The following is a 14,979-nucleotide window of genomic DNA, read 5'->3' as shown; positions in this document are numbered from 1 at the left end:
GCTTTAATACTGCATCTTTATGTTTTTTACATTTCTCTCAACTGCAAATGGCATCATATATTATCTGTAAGTATTTGTGTAAGTTTTGATAAATTTCAACTTTTTATAATAGGTTTGTGTATACTTTATGGTAGTAAATGATAAAAACAAAAGGCTGGTATCTGTATGTATTTTATACAGCCATGCATACCTAACTTTTTCTTAATTTTTTCGATATTTTAGACTATGCAGTTCATCTGGGAATTTTTTCAAATTGTTGTAAATCTCCAAAACATGTTCTAATAAAGTTATTGAAAAAAAAAATCGGGTATAAATGGACCTGCACAGTTCAAGCTGTGTTATTCGAGGGTGAACTGTATTTGTGGTTGTTAAGACTGAGGTTCTTGTTTGCTTGCTGGCTGTCAGCTGGAGCTGCTCTTATCTCCTAGAGGCTGCTTGCATTCCTTTCCATACCATGTGGCTCCCTCTAATAACAGAGGCCTTCTTATGCCTCAAAATCTCTGACTTCTTTCTCTGACCTCTAGACCCAAATTTAAATGACATATATATCACCTCTTGAATGCTTTGCTGCTTAGAAATTTCTTCTACCAGATACCCTAAATCATCTCTCTCAAGCTCAAAGTTCCACAAATCTCTAGGGCAGGGGCAAAATGCCACCAGTCTCTTTGCTAAAACATAACAAGAGTCACCTTTGCCCCAGTTCCCAATAAATTCCTCGTCTCCATCTGAGACCACCTCAACCTAGACCTTATTGTCCATATCGCTATCAGGCTTTCAGTCAAAGCCATTCAACAAGTCTCTAGGAAGTTCCAAACTTTTCCACATTTCCCTGTCTTCTTCTGAGCCCTCCAAACTGTTCCAACTTCTGCCTGTTATCCAGTTTCAAAGTTGCTTCCACATTTTCGGGTATCTTTTCAGCAGCACCCCCACTCTACTGGTACCAATTTACTCTATTTGTTCTTTTTCACACTGCTGATAAAGACATACCTGAGCCTGGGCAATTTACAAAAGAAAGAGCTTTATTGGACTTACAGTTCCACATGGCTGGGGAGCCCTCACAATCATGGCAGAAGGTGAAAGGCATGTCTCCCATGGAGGCTGACAAGAGAAGACAACTTGCGCAGGTAAAGTCCCATTGTTAAAGCCATCAGACCTCATGAGACCCACTCACTACCACCAGAACATCACGGGAAAGACCCGCCCTCATGATTCAATCACCTCCCAACAGCTTCCTCCCATGACATGTGGGAATTGTGGGAGTTACAATTAAAGATGAGATTTGGGTGGGGGCCAAACCATATCACCTCTCCTGGGGAAGATAATCCCTTGGGTGGCCTCAAGTCAGATTACCAAATAGGTAATGATTGATGCACTGGAAAAGTTGAGGAAACCCCAAATTTCCTTTGATAATATTTATTACTAGGATGTTTTAAAAAATCAAAGTAGTCATTAGGGGAAAAAATCAGACTAATGGGGACTTTCTTACACTTATTTCATTGCTTAGAATTATTGTAAAATTTTGATTATACAGTATATGTGGAACACAATTTTTTAGTGCTTTGATATCTCTAAGTGTCTTAATCTGACCCTGGCTAGCCAATGCCAGCTATGTTCTTTCCCTTGAGAATTTTTAAAGACTTAACAAAAATTGTAGTTAGTAGGATGGTGGTGAGTCCTGATTTAAAAGACCACATTGAACTGAGGCCAGAGTTTGCTTCGCAACAAGGTAATATTGCATGTCTTCTCAAGTATGGGGAAGCAGAAACAGCCTTGAGAAGTGGTCAACAGAGAATAGAACAGACAGACAGATGGACTGGAGAGAACCACACAGTGCCAGGAAGAGGGGATTGCAGACAGGAAGTGACTGGAAACATTCACACTTCCCTAAACCCAGACTGCAATGCCACAATTAAGTTCCATGAGATGGCCTTGTATCCTTCTAAAAGACTGCCTTTTTATGAGTTTCTTTCAGAGGATTTCTGTTTTGTAAAACCAAACAATTCCAAATGATGACACCAAATAACTCCTTCCCCTGTAACCAAAAAATGGCCACTCATTCCTACCCTAAAGATTTCTTAGGCAGAGAAGGTGTTGTTCTAGGTAGAAAGGAAAACACTAAGTGTATAAACATGTCGTTAGCCTCAAGGAACTTACTGCTCAGTAGGATACAAAGGTCTGCACAAGCCAATTTAGTCTAGATGGTTTGTACAGAGACCTAAGAGGGGCCCAGAGAAGGAGTCACTTCTGACCGGTATGACTGTAGAAGACTTCAAGTAGGAGGTTCGTTCTGGACAGAACCTTGAAGAATGGGTCCTCTCAGGGAAGGATCTTTCCTGCACTTCAATGTGCGACCAGCAACCTATCCTCTCCAGAGGGAATGCTCAGGCACTCAACCTCCCTCTGTGGCAGCCCTGAAGGGAGATCATGTTACTCCACCTTCCCAGGGCTTTATCTGCCTTTGACTTTGAAGCAAAAGGGAAAAAGGGAGGATCAGGCCCTGGCAGGAAGGCCATGAGCATAGCAATTCATTTCTCAACCCCTACATCAAGTGCATTATCTGACAAGCATAATTTTACTTCTGAGGAAAAGAGGTTACAATAAATAAAACTGGGGTCAGAGAAAATTCAGGAGTAGGATGGAAAACAGACTGCATGGCTAGAGCAACAGGGAACCTACTTAGAAGAGATAATAGTGGGAAGGTTGGATGAGGTTAGAGAATAAATTTCCTTGAATGCCAGACTGGCTTCTGGAAGGTGGTGGAAAGCCTCTGAGGTATTCCGAGTGGGGGATATCATAAAGTATTTGTCTGATCTCCCTGATTGCTGCCTCTGCCTAAAAATTACTTTTGCTTGTGTCTTTCTTGGACTGTTTAACACACACACTGCTCTGTTTAGTGATTATCTGTGTAGTAATCCTGGCCTATTCTGATTCGTTCCAGAGGATGAGTGCACATCTCTCAGTGTAGACTAAGTACCTGGCTCAGCGCCCGGCACATTGGTGGCTCCATGCCAACAGCAGGGAGGATTCCTAGGTGAGTGGGCATGTGGATCACAGAAGAATTTGTACACATGGGTTACTAGTAAACCAGGTGTAGAAATGTGAGATTCTATAGCCCCAGCAGATTAAGAATGACAATTACATGACATGATGAATGCAACAGGGCTTTAACTCCGAAAGTCAATTTAATTTTTCGAAATAACTGTTCTCCATAGCTTCCTTACAAAAATGGGTACCTTTGCACTTCTAGAATATGGTAACATGTAAATACATAAGCTGCTTCAGTGCAAATAATAGGACAACTGACAAAACTATTTCTTAATACTGTGTTGCACAGTTAGGCACAAAAAATGTGCAAGTATAATGAAACTGATGACTTTTGTTCTAACCTTTTACATTATTCACTTTCTCTACTTTGCTTTTTAAAAATGTTATGTTTCTGTGATTACAATAATATTATATGTAGATCATTTGAAAGCCCTCAAACCAATAAATCTCAATCTCACTACCCAGAGAAAACTATTTTAACATTATAGTTTATTTCTTATTTAAATTATTTTCCATTCATTTACTTGTTCATTGAATATTTTTGGAGTGTCTATCTTTATCCTGTGGCACTGTTCTAAGTACACAGAAACATCATGGAATGAAAAGATAAAAATCCCTGCTTCTGTGGGGATTACAGTCCAATAGGGAAAAAGCAATGGAAAAAATAAATTTATAAAATACATACGATGTTGAATCCTAAAATTCATATGGAACCAAAAAAGAGCCCACATAGCCAAAGCAAGACTAAGCGAAAACAACAAATCTGGAGGCATCATACTGCCCAACTTCAGGCAATACTACAAGGCTATAGTTACCAAAGCAGCATGGTACTGGTATAAAAATAGTCATGTAGACAAATGGAACAGAATAGAGAACACAGAAATAAAACCAAATATTTACAGCCAACTGATCTTCAACAAAGCAAACAAAAACATAAAGTGGGGAAAAGACATCCTATTCAAAAAATGGTGCTGGGATAATTGGCAAGCCACATGTAGAAGAATGAAACTGGATCCTAATTCTCATCATATAAAAAAATCAACTCAAGATGGATCAGAGACTTGAATCTAAGACTTGAAACCATAAAAATTCTAGAAGATAACATAGGAAAAATTTTTCTAGATCTTGGCTTAAGCAAAGACTTCATGACCAAGAACCCAGAAGCAAATGCAACAAAAAACGAAAATAACTAGATGGGACCTAATTAAACTAAAAAGCTTCTGCACAGCAAAAGAAATAATCAGCAGAGTAAACAGACAACCCATAGGGTGGGAGAAAATCCTCACCAACTATGCATCTGACAAAGGACTAATATCCAAAATCTACAAGAAACTCAAACAAATCAGCAAGAAAAAGGCCAATAATCTCATTAAAAATTGGGCAAAGGACTTGAATAGACAATTATCAAAAGAAGATATACAAATGGCCAACAAACATGAAAAGATGCTCAACATCACTAATTGTCAGGGAAATGCAAATCAAAACCACAATGAGATACCACCTTACTCCTGCAAGGATAGCCAATATTAAATAATTTTTTTAAAAATAGAAGTTGGCGTGGATGTGGTGAAAAGGGAGCAGTTTTACACCGTTGGTGGGAATGTAAACTAGTACAACCACTATGGAAAACAGGATGGAGATTCCTTAAAGAACTAAAAGTAAAACTACCATTTGATCTAGAAATCCCACTACTGGGTATCTACCCAGAGGAAAAGAAGTCATTATAAGGAAAATACACTTGCACATGCATGTTGATAGCGGCACAATTGGTAATTGCAAAAATATGGAACCAGCCTAAATGCCCATCAACCAAAAAGTAGATAAAGAAAGTGTGGTATATACATACCATGGAATACTACTCAGCCATAAAAAGGAATAAACTAATGGCATTCACAGCAACCTGGATGGAGCTGGAGACCATTATTCTAAGTGAAGGAACTCAGAAATGGAAAATCAAATATTGTATGTTCCCATTTACAAGTGGAAGGTAAGCTGTGAGGACACAAAGGTGTAAGAATGATTTAATGGACTTTCGGGACTTGGAGGGAAGGGTGGGAGAGGTGAGGATAAAAGACTACACATTGTGTACAGTGTACACTGCTAGGGTGACGAATGCGCCAAAATCTTGGAAATCACCACTGAAGAACTTATCCATGTAATCAGAAACCACCTGTTCCCCCAAAACAATTTATATATATATATATATATATATATATATATATAAAGACAAATACATATATTGAAGACATATATATATATATATATATATATATATATATATGACAAAAATTGTACATAGAGTCACCAGGGAAGAAGTGACCAGAAAGGGTCACTGAGAAAATCATACACACACACACACATGCACGCGCGCGCACACACACACACACACACAGGACTTCGTAGCAAAATTCAATTGATACTATATGTATTAGTTTCCTACAGCCATGCAGTAGGTTAAACAACTCTGAGAAATTTACTGTCTCACAGTTCTAGAGGTTCTAGAGGTTAGAAGTCCAAAATCAAGGTGTCTGTAAGGCTGGTTTCTTCTGAGGCCTGTTCTAGGTCTCTCCCTTAGCTCCTGGTTGTTTGCTGGCAGTCTTTGTGTTCCTTGGTGCATAGAAGCATTGTCTTGATCTCTGCCTTCATAGGTTTCTCCCTTTGTGGGTATCTGTCTCCAGGTTCGCCACCCCACTTTTTATTGAGACAGGGTCTCACTCTGTTGACCAGAGTGCAGTGGTGCAATCACGTCTTACTGCAGCTTGACCTCTCAAGCTCAAGTGATCCTCCCACCTCAGCCTCCTGAGTAGCTAGAATTGCAGGAGCACCCTACCATGCCTGGCTAATTTTTGTGTTTTTGTAGAGATTAGGTTTTGCCATGTTGCCTAGGCTGGTCTCAAATTCCTGGGCTCAAGCAATCTACCTATCTCAGTTTCCCAAAGTGCTGATATTACAGGCATGAGCCACCATATCCACCCAGATTTTCCCTTTTTATAAGTAAACCAGTCATATTGAATTAGTGGCCCACCCTACCCCAGTATCACATCATCTTAACCGATGACATCTACGACAACCTTATTTCCAAATAAGCTCATATTCGGGGGTTCTGAGGGTTAGGATGTCAATATGAATTTTAGGGGACACAATTCAACCTCTAATGCAAATTGTATATGCAAATTATATATGCAAATTTGTATCCAGTTTTTACATTTATTTTATATTGTGAAAATTTGCCAATACCACTAAGATTTCTTGAAAAGATGGCTATAATATAGGCATAACTTTATATACTTCAGATATGTCATACTGACTCAATCTTTCATTCCTTAGTGTTTGACATGAGATTGTTTCCAACTTTTCACTCTCATATTTTTCTGTAATTCTTTATTCCATATTCTTCTCAGTGAGTGGCACAATGTCAGGCGTGGTTATCTATAAGTTGTAGACTTACACTGTGAAATTATAATTTCTTTGTTTTTATCTGTACTTTAAACAAATACTTTTAAACGAAATATGTAATATTTTGTAATGAGAAAAATATACACCAAACTGATTTTAAAGCAAGCTTCATTGTTATCACTATTTCCTTTAGTACCCATTTATATTTAATTTTTTTTGAAAAGTAGATTTCCCATGCTTTATCCTTTTATAATCTGACTTTGGAGCTCATTAATTTATTATAATTATTAGGGTTGTTTAGAGATCATGAGTTTATCTTCGTACCAAGCTTGGGACTTGAGAAAATTTAAATTGCACTGTTGGTCATGTTTAGATTTTTTTCTTTTGATGATTTCCCCTTGTTTTGTTTTGTGTTTGCCTGCAATTATGGGTTGAGGATTTAAAGAAAACAAAATGTACACTAACTTTGAAGATTTTATTCATTTTTAAATAAATGAATTCTGTGTTTAGAAAAGAAATGTAATCCCTTTCAATCACATCTCTCTTTTGAGTCAATTCCACCCTTATTGCTGGTGTCAGGAGAAAACCTTGGAAGACAAAACAGAGAATTACCTAGTTAGCCTTGTCACATAACTCAGCTCTGCTTTACCTACAGAACCTCAAGGTAAAGCCTTTGTTTTTGTTACCATGGCCTAATTCAAGCTAAGAAGAAAACTGACTTTTAGAAGCAGCAGAGAAAGGATTAAGTTGCCAGGTTAGGTAATATATTCCTAAAGTCCCTGTGCTTTCAGTACAAGACAAAGGAACTCCACCAAGTCTTGGAATCATTCTATTCCTCAATGACTAGTGTTCTCTGTATAGCATTAATTTTTTACTTAAAATGTATCACTTTTCTATGGCAAATAATCTAGACCCCAGCCCCACCCCTAAAAGCCAGACCTCTGCAAGACATAAAAAGAAAATTCTGCTGTTTCTGCTGTACTTCTAAATAAAAAAATCTTGCCATTTATTGTCTTTGTTCTTGGATTTATTTTATCAATACAATTTGAAATTCATGAAATTTTAATTGAGTATAATTTTCTGTCATTATTATATATTATTCTGCAAATAAGAAATAAGCTGGCATCTTTCAGTTACTTAGAGCAGAGGCCAGTAAACTCTTTTTGGAAATGACCTTGAGGGCCTTACCTGTCCCTGGTGCAACTACTGGACTCTGCTGTTATAATGTGAAAACAGCCATAGATCACATTTAGACAAGTGGGTGTGCATGGGTTCCTTTATTTACAAAAATTTAAAACTTTATTTACAAAAATATGCATCAAATCAAGAATAATAAAAATGACATTCAAAGGTACTCTACCCCAGACCCAACCTGCTTTTTCAGACTTATGGTTTCCCAGAATAAATCTTTTTTTTTTCAAACATACAAACTTGCTTGTTGTCTGCTGAATCAACTTTTCAACTTCTGCACCACTGTCTCTCCTAGAATGTCACTTTTCTCTTAGCCTGGGTAAATTCTTCTTCCTTTGAGAAGACTTCCTGGCCTCATGGTGCCCACACGTAAGGAGGCACTCACTCTAGCATCCTACGGATGCAGGGTTGGTACTTGCAGACCCTGAGAATGAGCTCCTCTTTAAACTCTGCGCTGTAAGCACCTCCCTTGCCTCACCTTAGTGCTGGCTTTGGGCTTTGATTATCTTCTCACTTCTTTGCCATTTCCTCTTTAGAGGTAAGTAGGAGGCTTTCCTTACATGAGAGCAAGGGTGATTTCCCATTTGCTTCCAATACCTTTCCAGTGTTTTATAGCATTTGGTGGGCAGCTTTGACTGCAGGAGTAGAGTGGGCCAGTGTGTGTAGACTTTGGCTTACAAAGCTTGTGAATTCCTTTTTTTGCGTCAGATACTATCATGTTGTTAGTCTGATTCAATTTTTAAATTACCCACATACATTTGCTTGATTCTGTTATGCCACCTAACCCATTTTTGTCAGAGTTCTCTGTAGTTTATTCCTACTGATCACACATTTCAACATTGGGAAAATAAAATATTAGTAGCTAACGGTAATTGATATGATCCAGCAATCCCACTCCTAGGTAGATACCCAAAAGAAAGGAAATCAGTACATTAAAGAGATATCTGCACTCCCATGTTTGTTGCAGCACTATTCACAATAGCCAAGATTTGGAAGCAACGTAAGTGTCTATCAACAGATGAATGGATAAAGAAAATGTGATACATAAACACAACGAGTACTATTCAGTCATAAAGAAGAATTAGATCCCATCATTTGCAACAACATGGATGGAACTGAAGGTCATTATGTTAAGTGAAATAAGACAGGCACAGAAAGACAAACTTCACATGTTCTCACTTATTTGTGGGAAATAACCATTAAAATAATTGAACTCATGGAGATAGAGAGTAGAAGGATAGTAACCAGAGGTTAGGAAGGGTAGTGGGGGATTGGTGGGAAGGAAGTGATGGATGGTTAATGGGTACAAAAAAATAGGAAGAATGAGTAAGATCTAGTATTTGCTAGCAAAACAGGATGACTATAGTAAACAAAGATTTAATTGTACATTTTAAAATAAATAAGACTATAATTGGATTTTTTTTAACATAAAAGACAAATACTTGAGAGGATGGATATACCATTTATCCTAATGTGAATATTATGCATTCCATGCCTATATCGAAATATCTCATGTAACCCATAAACATATACACCAACTATGTACCCACAAAAATTAAAACTAAAAAAAGAAAATTAAAAGAAGAGCAAATGGCTTTTGTGAGCTGGATACAGTGCTAAGCATTTTACTTAAATTATCTCATTGTATAAATACTTAAATACTTACAGCAACCCTCTGAAGTAGATAATAGTTATGCCACTTTACAAATAAGAAAGTGAGTTCTAGAAAACTTAGGTAACTTTCTCATGTTCACAGAGCAATAACTGGTTGAACTGGGATTTAAACTAGGTCATATGATCTCAGTTTCTGAGTTGTTAAATAAGAGATTTTATTGGTGAATCAGGAAGATTATTTGGCTCATTAATTTTCGTTTTAGGAATCTTTTCTTCAAATAAAAGCTTGGACAAAACCCCAATATGTAAATTGAATAAAAATAGAGTGCTTTATTTTGAAATGTGTGTGTGGTGGGGGGGGCGGGGATGGAAGTTACAGTTTAGAGTCAGATCTAATTAAATCTTCTTTACCAATTCCCTTTTGTTATGGGTTGAATTATGCACCTTTCCCCCAAAAAGATATCTTGAAGTCCTGACTCTCAGTACCTCAGAATGTGACCATATTTGAAAGGAGGTTCACTATGGATGTAATTGAAGTGAGGTCCTACTGAAGCAGGGTGAGCCCTTAATCCAATTTGACTAGTGTCCTTATAAAGAAGTTGATGGAAAGAGACAAAGACACATAGGGAGAACACCGCATGATGATAAAAGCAGAGACTGGACTAGGCAGCTGCAAGTCAAGCCAAGGAATGCCAAGGATTGGTAGCAAATCACTGTCAATAGGAGGAGGCAAGGGAGGATTCCCCTACAGGTTTCAACAGGAGCATGGTCTTGCCAATACCTTGATTTGGGACTTTTAGCCTTCTGAACTGTGAAAAAAACAATGACAGTTGTTTTAAGCCACCCAGTTTGTGGTAGTTTGATAAGGCAGTCCTAAGTAACTAATACATCCTCTCATGGGGCCTCTGAGGGGCAACATGCAACTCAATAAGTATGCATAGCTACTGTGAGGATAGGATGGATGAGAAAGTTCTACATAAAAGTTTGATTTTAAAGGAAGGCAAGTTATAAGGAGGAAGTGTTGAAATGTCTGTTCAACAGTAATAAACTACATAGGACTCTAACATGGATGAGTTAGATGGCAGTGGAATCAAGTAAATTTATATGGCTAACTTATGTACCAGAGTTGCCATGGCAGATGACGGAAAAGGGATAAAAGGTTCAGAGAAGTGGGCAGGTAAGGTGGACACACCATGTAAGTTCAGGGGAAAAAAAAGTGATCACATTCTGTGGGAGAGCACAGAGAACATGGCTTATCAAAGCAGGAGGGCTGCACAGGTGAAAAAGGAACAGGCTCATTGAGAGCTTGATGGTGCTCTACTTGGAGGACAGGGCTGATGGCAGGAGACACTGGGCTCACTAATAATAATGGAGAGATAGGATCCCAAAATAATAGTGACAGGGAGGCAGGACTTAACTTTCAGGAGCAAAGCAGGCATAATGAGCAGCAGTCAGAATAGTAGTGGATTTGTCTGCTCGAGCTGCTGTCACAAAATATCACAGGCTGGGGGGCTTAAACAACAGAAATGTATTTCCTCACAGTTCTGGAGGCTAGAAGTCCATGATTAAGGAACCAACAAATTCAGTGTCTGGTGAGGGCTTTCTTCCTGCTTACAGATAGCCACCTTCTCACTGTGTCTTCACATGGCCTTTCCTCTATGTGCACATGGGGTAGGGGGTGGAGAGATCTCTTCTATCTCTTCCTTTTTAAGAGGACACTAACTATTAGGTTACAGCCCCCACCTTTATGAAATAATTCAACTTTACTTACTACCCAAAAGTCCTATCTTCAAATACAGTCACATTGTGGATTAAGCCTTCTATCTATGAATATGGGGGGCACAAGTCATGTCATTTAGTATATACAATAGAGCACAGCCAGGTAGCTTACAGGATATAACACATAGCTAGACGGACCTAAATTGAAAAGAGCTACAGAGATAGTTGATAGAACACGGTGTCACTAAAGGAAAGATAGATGGGTAGCCAAACACTGATATTGTTCAATCTATACAACCAAAAGAAAACAAGGATCAGTTCCTGGGAAGATGGTACTGCATATCCAGTTGATTTTTCAACCAACCTTCAGAGGACAAAGGGGAAGTTTTCCTTCGGCCCTCACAGTTTTGGCACAGTAAGCAGGATACCAAAACTCTGCTTTTCTGGAAATTATAGTCAAGAGAACCCTAGGACCTGACAATGCAGCACAAAGGGCCACTATCACACTGATACCAACACAAGACAAAAAATACAAAGGCTCAGTCCATCACAGCCACTGCCAACACCACCATGGACCACATGGGAACGAGAGGGTTGTCCTGCCATTGTCCATGCCACACCTACTTCCCAGAGACCTGAAGACCTGCCCACCCACCTGGCCCACCACTGCCACAATCAGTACCCAAGCAAGCCACCTGGAGGTTCAAGAATTGGCCCATCTGGATGTGCTAACAATGGTGCTGGTGCATACTACTCTGGGGTCAAAGGATAAGCATGCTTGGCCTATTGCTGCCACCACTGGGGCCTGAGGACTGGCTCATCTGACATCCCCCTCCCCAGAAAAACTTTACCACAGCCTGCACTCACAACTGCACCCTAACCTACTGAGGCAATCGCAGACAACACTGACACTGTTTACAGCCAAAGAAATTATCCAAGAACTATACTACTACTAGACACACCCAGAATCAAAGCCAAAGTGCCCTCCCTAACCAACACTATAAATATATCTCCAGAAGAAAGTCCTCCCCTGTGAAAGCAAATCCAAAAATCTGTAAAAAGCAACTATTACACCCAATGCACATATATCAACATAAGGGCACAGAAACATGAAAAAAAAACAAGGAAACATGACACCTCCAAAGAAACACAATAATTCTCTAGCAAAAGATTCCAATGGAAAAATTTTTTGAAATGCCAGAAAAATAATTCAAAATAATGATATTAAAGAAGCTCAATGAGATAAAAGAGAATGCAGATAAGTAATATAAAGAATCACATAAACATATCAGGGTATAAATGGGAAATTTACCAAAGAGATAGATATAAAAGAAGAATCAAATAGAAATTCTGAAACTGAATAATTCATTGAATGAAATAAAAAATACATAAACGAGCTTCAACAGTAGACTAGGTCAAGCAGAAGAAAGACTCTCAGAACTTGAAGATGGTCTTTTGAAATAACCCAGTTAGACAAAAATAAAGAAAAAAGAACAAAAAAAATTAACAAAGCTTACATGACATATGGAATACCACAATATGGTGAAATGTTTAAATATTTGGTGTTCCGGAAGGCAGAGAAAACCAATGAGATAGAAAACCTATATAATAAAATGATAGCCAAAAACTTCCCAGGTCTGGCAAGAGAGTTAGACATATAGCATACAGATACAGGGAACTCAGAGATCCCCAAATACATACAACCCAAAAATGTCTTCTCCATGGCACATTATGGTTAAAATATCAAAAGCAAAAAAAAAAGAGATATTTTTTAAAAACAGCAAGAGAAAAGCATCTAGTCAATTATAAGGGAACCCCCATCTGACTAATAGCAGATATCCTGGCAGAAACCTTATGGGCCAGAAGAGAATAGAACAATATATTCAAAGTTCTGAAAGAAAAAAGCCCTGTTAATCTAGGATACTATAACTAAAATTATCCTTCATAAATGAAGGAGAAATAAAGTATTTCCAAGATGGTCAAAAGCTGAGGGAATTTATCACTAGATGTGCCCTATAAGAAATGCAGAAGGGAGTCCTACATGTGGAAGCAAAAGGACAATATCATCATAAAAACATGAAAGTATAAGACCCACTGGTAGAACAAACACACAAATAAGTAAAGAAAAATTCCAAATGTTACCACTACAGAAAACCACCAAACCACTATGATACATAATAAGAGAGAAAGAAAGAAACAAAGGGTATATAAAACAATGATACCATCATAAAAACACATGAAAGTATGAAACCTACTGGTAGAGTAAACAAACAAATAAGAAAGAGAAAGAACTCAAATATTACCACTACAGAAAACCATCAGACTAAAATGAAAAAAATAAGAGAGAAATTAAAAACAAAGGGAACACACACACGCACACACACACACAGAGAAAACAAGTAACAAACGAAGAGGAATAAGTCCTTACATTTCAATAACCTTGAACGTAAATAGATTGAACTTTCCACTCGAAAGGTATAGACTGGCTGAATGGATTTTAAAAAAAGCACAACCCAACTATATGCTGCCTACAAGAAACTTTACCTCACCTGTAAAGACCCACATAGATGGCAACAAAAGAGACAGAAAAAAAAAAATGTAAACAGAAACAAAAAGCAAACAGGAATAGCTGTACTTATGTAAGATAAAACAAGAGAATATAATAATAATCTCTACATATATAGAATAAAGAATTGGGTACACATATATACATATATATGTATGTAGGGTGAGATGATAGAAAGAAAGAAAGAAAGAAAGAAAGAAAGAAAGAAAGAAAGAAAGAAAGAAAGAAAGAAAAAGAAAGAAAGAAAGAAAGAAAGAAAGATAGATAGATAGATAGATTTGGGTGCCTTTGTGTGCTTATACACTGAATATCAGAGCACCCAGATGTATAAAACAAATATTATCAGATTTAAAGGGAGAGATAGACTCTAATACAACAGATGGACCTATAACGTTTACAGGACATTTCATCTAACAACTGCAGAATACACATTCTTTTTACCAGCATGTGGTACATTCTTCAGGGTAGACCATAAGTTAGGCCATAAAACAAGTCTCAATCAGTTTTTAAAAATCCAAATTATATCAAATATCTTCTCAAACCACAGTGGAATAAAACTAGAAATCAATATTAAAAAGAACTTTGGAAACTATAGAAATACATGAAAATTATACAATATGCTCTGGAATGACTATTAGGGAAATTAAATAATTAGGAAGCAAGTAAAAAAATTCTTAAAACAAATGAAATACAGCACCTGGTATTCCCAGGTGGTCTTTCATCCAAGTTCTAACCAGGCCCAACCCTGCTTAGCTTCTGAGATCAGAAGAGATCGGGCGCATTTAGGGTGGTATGGTCGATAAGAGCTATTTATGACAAACCCACAGCCAATATCATACTGAATGGGCAAAAGCTGGAAGCATTCCTTTGAAAACTGGCACAAGACAAGGATGCCCTCTCTCACTGCTTCTATTCAACATAGTATTGGAAGTTCTGGCCAGGGCAATCAGGCAAAAGAAAGAAATAAAGGGTATTCAAATAGGAAAAGAGAAGTCCAGTTGTCTCTGTTTGCAGATGACATGATTGTATATTTAGAAAACCCCATCATCACAGCCCAAAATCTCATTAAGCTGATAAGAAATCTCAGCAAAGTCTCAGGATACCAAATCAATGTGCAAAAATCACAAGCATTCCTATACACCAATGACAGACAAACAGAGAGCCTAATCATGAGTGAACTCCCATTCACAATTGCTACTAAGGGAATAAAATACCTAGAAATACAACTTACAAGGAATGTGGAGAACCTCTTTGAGGCTAACTACAAACCACTGCTCAAGGAAAAGGACACAAACAAATGGAAAAACATTCCATGCTCATGGATAGGAAGAATCAATATCATGAAAATGGCCATACTGCCCAAAGTAATTTATAGATTCAATGCAATCCCCACCAAGCTACCATTGACTTTCTTCACTGAATTGGAAAAAACTACTTTAATCTTCATA

At 37.7% G+C, this 14,979-nt stretch overlaps 1 pseudogene; it reads right to left on the bottom strand.

Moving 5' to 3' along the window:
- Positions 1-14,216: 14,216 nt before the first annotated feature.
- On the bottom strand, positions 14,217-14,335 carry LOC115834582 (annotated as a pseudogene).
- Positions 14,336-14,979: the final 644 nt, after the last annotated feature.

Source organism: Nomascus leucogenys, chromosome 3, assembly GCF_006542625.1.
Source record: "Nomascus leucogenys isolate Asia chromosome 3, Asia_NLE_v1, whole genome shotgun sequence".
In the NCBI taxonomy this organism is placed as follows: Eukaryota; Metazoa; Chordata; class Mammalia; order Primates; family Hylobatidae; genus Nomascus; species Nomascus leucogenys.
This window is presented reverse-complemented; position numbering and strand designations above follow the sequence as displayed.